This window comes from Tupaia chinensis, unplaced genomic scaffold (assembly GCF_000334495.1).
Source record: "Tupaia chinensis unplaced genomic scaffold, TupChi_1.0 Scaffold000287_1, whole genome shotgun sequence".
In the NCBI taxonomy this organism is placed as follows: domain Eukaryota; kingdom Metazoa; phylum Chordata; class Mammalia; order Scandentia; family Tupaiidae; genus Tupaia; species Tupaia belangeri.
The window spans coordinates 1244596-1252434 of NW_006159771.1; the positions used below are offsets into that span (position 1 = coordinate 1244596).

The 7839-nt window shown below is 48.2% G+C and overlaps 1 pseudogene; it reads left to right on the plus strand.

Moving 5' to 3' along the window:
- The first annotated feature begins 223 nt into the window (after window positions 1-223).
- Window positions 224-7839, plus strand: part of LOC102498480 (SWI/SNF-related matrix-associated actin-dependent regulator of chromatin subfamily E member 1-like) — an 11347-nt pseudogene continuing 3731 nt past the window's right edge.

Here is a 7839-nt window from a genome sequence, read left to right on the forward strand (position 1 = left end):
CCACCAGGTCCGGGACGCGAACCGCGGTTGACTACGTGGGAGTGCAGCGACATAGCCATTATGCTAACTGCTTGGTTCCCCCTCACATTCATTCTTAAGGAACTGAGAACTTAACCTTCCAAAATGTCAAAGAGAGCATCATAGGTCCCAGCTCCTGCAGCACACACGCTCAGCACAGCAGGCTTTGTGGGGTGCAATCCATAGTCACCTCGCCTACAAATACATGCGGGTCACGGGGTCCTCTGGTATTACGATTCCAAACCCCCCAAAGCCACCAGCTAGGCTGCTGGTCCCCTGCATGAGGTGCAGCTTAAAGGTCTGGGGCCAAGTAAAGCTCCCAACCCGGACCTGAAACGGGGAGAGTGACAAGGTTACTGGCGGCATGTGGCGAGATCTCACTGATGAAGAGAAACGATATTTACACGAGTACGAAGCAGAAAAGACAGAGTGCCATGAATCTCCGAAGGCCTCTCACAGTCCCCCCACCTCCCTTGGTTACATAAATGCAAAACGTCCTGCAGAAGCTGCTTTAGAGGAAGAAAGTCGACAGAGACAGTCTCGCATGGAGAAGGAACCTCACATGAGCATCCGGCCTGCTGAAGGGCCAGAGGATGAGGACGATGGCTTTTCCATGAAGCTCACAGCCACCGCCCCCTTCCAGAGGAACCGCCGCTGCATCAGCGAGATCCCTAGAGAGAGTGGGGTGCCAGACGTCCAGGCGGTCATCACGAAAGCCAGAATGCAGGTCCTCAGATGGCAGGTCCTGTCCTTAACGGGTCATCAGCCAAAACTAGAAGCTGACCTTCTTCAAATAGAAGAAGGACGCCAGGAAAAGAAGAGGAAATTCCTGGAAAGGACAGATTCATTTAATAATGAACTTAAAAGGTTGTGCGGTCTGCGGGGAGAAGTGGACGTGGAGAAAATCGCAGCTGAGATTGCACAGGCAGAGGAACAGGCCCGCAAAAGGCAGGAGGAGAGGGAGAAGGAGGTGGCAGAACAAGCAGGCTGTAGTCAGAGCTGTCTCAGTCCCGAGGACGAGCAGGCGACGAACAAAGCCGAGGAGAAGGATGGTGAGCGACTGTGCCGATGGAGACAGAGGAGACGCTCCGTGAAGTTACGACAGAGGGACCAGCAAGCAGTTAGCGTAAAGGCTATGTCGCTGGACTCCCATGTAGTTGACTGCGGTTCGAGTCCCGGACCCGGTGGCTTAAACTCATGCCAGGTGCGTGTGCGTGCGTGCCCAAGATCCCGAGAGGAGAATGGAGGAGAAGGGATTGCGGCGTGGTCATCCCCTCTGGGGGGTGATTTCTCGCTTTCTGTCTCTGTCTGGCGAGCGCACATGCCCTGTAGCAAAAACCTCCCGGAAAAAAAAATGTTAAAAAAAAAAAAAAAGAGACGACAGAGAGCTGACAGAACGCAGAAGAAGGCACATCTACTCCTGAGGACAAGGAGAGCGGGCAGGAGGGGTCGACTGCCTGGCAGAGGAGGCAACCAGGGATGGTAACCCTGGCTCGGAGAGCAACATGCCACAGTGGAGGAGCCACCGGCAGACCTCAAAAAAAAAGAAAAAAAATGTTGCCTTGTTTTATGTGTTCTAAATACTTTTTTTAAGTGAAAAAATGTGTTTGGGTTTCAATGGTGTTATGTGGTTTGTGTGTTAGGTTCTCCCCACCCCCATCACACCGAAGGCTTTCGGATCAGGTTGCATCAGGAGCCAGGCAGCAGCCTCCTCCCTCCTGTAAGCACTGCGAAGTGGCTCTTTTCTCCAGATCTTGTTTCCAGCCCTCCGCTACTGAAAGCCTTGGAATTTAGGTGGAGAAAACGCCCGCCTCTTACAGAGAATTATCCTTTGATGCTGCAAAATCTACTCTTACAGATGCCTGCTTTCTGCTCCGAGGTGCTTACCAAAGCCGTAGCTTTAAACCTCCCAGCCCCCCTCAGCAGCTTCCTGAAACTCCCTCTTGTTGATTCTGCAAAGAGTAGCTTCTTGAAAATGTGGGACCAGCTAGTTAGCGTAATGGCTATGTCACTGGATTCCCATGTAGTCAATCGTGGTTCGAGTCCCAGACCCAGTGGCTTAAACTCACACCGGGCGCGTGTGCGTGCATGCCCAAGATCCTGAGAGGAGAATGGAGGAGAAGGGATTGCAGTGGGGCCATCCCCCCTGGGAGTTGATTTCTCCCTTTCTGTCTGTTTCTTTCTGTCTCTCTGGCGAGCGCATGCACCCTATAGCAAAAAAAACTCTCAAAAAATGTAATCACATATGAGTATGTTTTTGTTTACTTACCGTTTTTTCTAACGGATACTGAGTGTGTTCGGTAAACTCATCCTTCTTGTACAGAAAAACTAATTCCTTGTTTACCAGGTTTTCCAAACATTAGATCACAAAACTTAAGGAATTGACTATTCTTATAATGGACTACATCATTCAAAAGGGTTAGCCCATTCCAGAAGAAAAACGGCTGGGGATTAATGCATTCATCCACTTGGAATTCTTTTACAGTAATCAAAACATTTAAAACCTCGAGGCTCAGGATCCCATAGGTCGGACCCTACCTTTTTAAAAAAATTCTTTATTAATTTTATTTATTATTATTCAGTCTGATGAGAGAGAGAGAGAGAGACAGAGAGAAAGCAAGCTGCCAAGTCCGGGACTCAAACTGCAGTCGGCCATGTGAGAGTCCAACGCCCCAACCACCAGGCCATTTGCACACCCTGGAGCCTACTTTTTTTGATAAACTCTTAATAAAGTCTTGGGGACTAGAAGCAAGATAGTTTGTGACACGTATGCTTCCCAAAAACTAGAATAGATTTTTACTGAACAGCAGTATGTCTGATGGTATATGTTTATACAAGGTCCACATGTAATTTTTAAAATGAAAAAAACAAAAAACAAAAAAACAAAACTGTGCATGTGTCTAAAATCCCAGAGGAGAATAGAGGAGAAGGGATTGCGGTGTGGCCATCCTCCTGGGGGGTGATTTCTTGCTTTCTGTCTGTCTCTTCCTGGCAAGTACATGCACCCTATAGCGAATATCTCTTAATAAAAAATAGAAAGAAAAGTAAAGATTAAAACACAGGACCAGCTGGTGGCGTGGCAGCCGGATCCCAACCACACAGGTTGACTCCTGGACCCAGCAGCTTGTGCACGGGCAGGCATACCCAAAATCCGAAAAGGAGGGAGAAATTTAGAAGGGATTGTGGTGTGATAGTGTCCCGTGGGAGGGTGCTCTCTCTCTCTCTGGTGAGTGCATGCACTCTTTGGCAAACTAAACAAGTGGACCAGCAGATGGAGTAGCAGTTATGCCACTGACTCCCACATGGCTGACCACGGTTTGAGCCTTAGATCGGGTGGCTTGGAAACTACCCTGGGCACACATGGTTCGAGTCCCAGACCTGGCGACTTGAGACATATCAGGCACATGTGCGTGCGTGCCCAAAATCCCAAGAGGAGAATGGAGGAGAAGGGATTGCAGTATGGCCATCCCCCCCTGAGGGGTGATTTCTCGCTTTCTGTCTCTCACTGTCTCTCTGGCGAGTGCACATGTTCTATAGCAAAAATATCTCAAGAAATAAACCCATTGCTGAATTTGGTTTGCTAATATTTTGTTGAAGACTCTCACAGCTAATTTCTGTATCTGTGGTCTGAAACTTTGTAATGTTCTTATTAGGTTTTGGCATCAGGGTTGGTCAAGTTTTAGAAATCAACTAGATGCTGTTTCTACCTGTTTTATTTATTTTATTTTATTTTATTTTTTAAGGAATTATTTTTATTTAACTTTATTTATTATTATTATCATTATTATTTCCCAGTTTGATCAGAGAGAGAGAGGAAGGAAGTGAGAAAGCAAGCCACCAGGTCCGAGACTTGAACCGTGGTCGGTCATGTGGGAGTCCAGTGCCCCTATCCACCATGCCACCTGCCGGCCCCTCTACCTGTTTTATTTTATAGACTAGTTTGTGATGAAACTGGTATTATAGTTTTCTTAAGCATTTGGTGGAATTCACATCTGGGTCTGGGATTTTCTTGTTTAGGTTTTTGTTTGATTTTTTTCCTTGTTGGGTTGTGTGTGTGTGTGTGTGTCTACACGTGTGCACACATTGCCAATCATATATGTATGCCTAAAAAAAAAAAGAAAAAAAAACTAGTAGAGAAAAAAATGAATGATGGCCAGGGACCAGCAGTTGGCAGAATGGCTATGTTGCTGCACTCCCATGTAGCTGACCACGGTTCAAGTCCCGGACCCAGTGGCTTAAACTCCAGGTCTGGGACTCGAACTATAGTTGGCCATGTGGGAATCCAGCCCGTTTAACCACCATGCTACCCACCGGCCCCCAGAGTACAGCATCAACAGAGCGCGTGACTGCAGTTGAGCCGTGTTCCATTCTTTAATTGGTAATTTATGTTTTCTCATTCCTGTTCAGTTTTACAGTGGGCTCGTCAATTTTGTGTTTTCGAAGATTCAACCTCCTGCTTTTTTTTTTTTTAATTAGCTATTTATTCTAACTTATATAGCAAAAACCCTTGAGATCCTTAATTAAGAGTATAAATGGTTGGGACCAGCAGTTGGTGTAATGGCTATGTCTCTGGACTCCCATGTAGTCGACTAGAGTTTGAGTCCCGGACCCGGTGGCTTAAACTCACGCCGGGGGCGTGTGCGTGCGTGCCCAAGATCCTGAGAGGAGAGTGGAGGAAAAAGGATTGTGGTGTGGCCATCCCCTTTGGGGGCTGATTTCTCACTTTCTGTCTCTCTGTCTCTCTCTTTCTGGCGAGCGCATGCGCCCTATAGCAAAAACCCCCTCAAAAAAAAAGAGTATAAATAGTCCTGAAAATAAAGAGTTGAACTCATTGTATTAAACCACAAATCTCAGCTAATTCCTTTCTATTCTACATTTTCTCTCTCACCTATTCTCTCCCCTCACCCCATTTCAGTCTGGATCATTTGCACTGACACATTTTCACCAATTAATTTTAAAATTTGGTTCTTTTGAAGGATTTCTCTGCCGAGTTTCCCTGTTCGTTTGTTTTCATGTCATACACTTTTTTTTTTTTTTGAGAGGTTTTCACTATAGGGCGCGTGCGCTCGCCAGACAGACAGAGAGAGACATGGAGACAGAAAGCGAGAAATCACCCCCCAGGGGGAATGGTCACGCCGCAATCCCTTCTCCTCCATTCTCCTCTCGGGATCTTGGGCACGCACGCACACGCGCCCGGCGTGAGTTTTTTAAGCCACCGGGTCCGGGACACAAACCGTGGTCGACTACATGGGAGTCCAGCGACATAGCCATTACGCTAACGGCTGGTTCCCAAACCAAACAAAACTTGAAAGCAAATGTTACTGTACTTTCTAAACATATGATCAGGCAGTATTAAGAGATAGACTCCAACTTCTTTTTATAGTTTGTAAAATACCGTTTATTGGCTCAGCATAAAGTGATTCCGATCAGCCACACTCGGGTTCCTCTGGACGTCCCTCAGTGGGTCTCCGGGGTGGAGGCTGCTGCACTCACCCGCCTCCTGCAGCAGGGGCACGTGGGGGACCTCTTCAGCCAGGTGTCGATGCAGCCCAGGTGGTACAAGTGCTGACAGGGCAGACGGCAGTTAAGGTCTCCAGGAACGAACTCCTCACAGCAGATCACGCACTCCGGGGCCTCTTCCTCTGACCCGGCTCTGCCAAGGGCGTAGATTTCTCTGGGCAGTCGCTCCGTGAGGCTCCTCCTTCGGGGCAAGAACTGTGTGACTAGGAGACGCCAGCTACGGGTGCGTTGAGAAGGTGGGACTGCTGCTTGCTCTGGCCCTGTCCCCTCCACCCTGGCCATCAGAGGCTCCACTAGCAGCTGCGAGTTGTCACGGGAGGCCGACGTGTGAAGGCAGTTTCCCATCTTCTGGGGCCCGGCTGGGCGATCGGAGCTCTGTGCTGGAGGTCTCTCCGCGGTGCTTCTAGCTCCTTCTTCCACGGGAAACCAAGCAGGTGGAAACTTCAGTGGAGCTCAGTCTGTGTGGACGTGGCTTCCCCAACAGTCTGCGGCTCAGGGCCTCTCTCTGCACTGAGCACCCTGCTGCTGGCGAGCTGTCTTTATGCAGGAGATAACGCCATCAGATCTGTCATCTCCTCCATCCCATAACCTCATCAACCATGGCGTCCTAAGGAGGTACCGGAACGACTTGTGTGCCGGGCGGGATTAACCTAATCAGCCCTCGTCTCTAACAAAATATGTCCCATTGGGACCAGCAGTTAGCGTAATGGCTATGTCACTGGACTCCCATGTAACTGACCGCGGTTCGAGTCCTGGACCTGGTGCCTTAAACTCACGCCGGGTGCGTGTGCGTGCGTGCCCAAGATCCCAAGAGGAGAATGGAGGAGAAGGGATTGCGGCATCGCCATCCCCCCTGGGGGATGGTTTCTCACTTTCTGTCTCCCTGCCTCTCTCTGTCTTTCTGGCGAGAGCACGTGCCCTATAGCGAAAACTTCTCAAAAAAAAAAAATATATATATATATTTATACTCTCGTGGCCAGCAGTTGGCATGGAGGTTGGGGCGCTGGACTCCCACAGGGTTGACCATGGTTCGTGTCATAACTTCGATGGCTTGCTTTCTCACTTTCCATCTCTCTCTGTGTGTTTCTCTCTGTTCAAATTAAAGTGACGGTGATGATGATAAGTAAAATTAATAAAAAAATAATTCTTAAAAAATACATACTCTGGGATGGCAGGTAGTGTGGTGATTAAGGTGCTGGTCTCGCAACATGGCTGACCACAGTTCGATTCCTGGACCTGGTGGCTTGCCTTCTCACTTCCTGTCACTCTTTCTCTGTCCCTCTCTGGTCAAATAAAAGAAATAAAGTGAAATAAAATAATTCTTGAAAAATATACATACTCCCCCACATCTTTCAGGATACTAAAGTCCAAATTTTCCGACCAACATAAAACCACATCCAGCGTTGCTAACTTCAAGGAAGAGTTTATGACTGTTGTAGAGACGCTAATCCTCCTACAATCTTCAAATCCTAGGAGATCCCAGAATAAAGCCACAGTTTGTCTATTTCAGTGCTGTCTTTCGTCCTCGATTGTCGCCTGCATTCCCGGTTGTCCTCTCATGCTCAGGCGTGATCTTTTGGAAAGTATAAATATCAGAAATCTTTTGGCGAGATTTGAAGGCCGCATGCTATTCAAATGTCTGCTCTGCGTTTTAGTCTCCACTGCGGGTTTTCCTTAGGGTTCCTTGGAGTCTTGCACCGTTTAGAAACCCCCCAAAGATGGCAGAGAAATTTTACACAGATTTTACGCTGTTCCACCTTCCGGCCATAATTTCTATGCAGATTTTTAGAGTCCCCCATGTGGCCGGCTCCCTGAATTATTGCTCTCACTTTGGGACCACACTGGGCGTCCCATACTCTGACCTGCGTAATATCAGTTCCTTAAAACTATTGTTTTCTGGGAACCAGCAGTTAGCGTAATGGCTATGTCGCTGGACTCCCACGTAGGCGACCACGGTTCGTGTCCCGGACCCGGTGGCTTAAAACTCACGCCGGGCGCGTGTGCGTGCGTGCCCAAGATCCCGAGAGGAGAATGGAAGAGAAGGGATTGTGGCATGGCCATGCCCCCTGGGGGGTGATTTCTCGCTTTCTGTCTCTATGTCTCTCTCTGTCTGTCTGGCGAGCACACGCGCCCTACAGTGAAAATCTCTCAAAAAAAAAAAAAAAAAAAAAACTATTGTTTTCTTCCTGAGAGCTAGTCCTCTCTGTGCATTTAGAATTACTATTGGGACCAGCAGTTAGTGTAATGGCTATGTTGCTGGACTCCCATGTAGTCGACTACAGTTTGCGGTCCGGGCCCAGT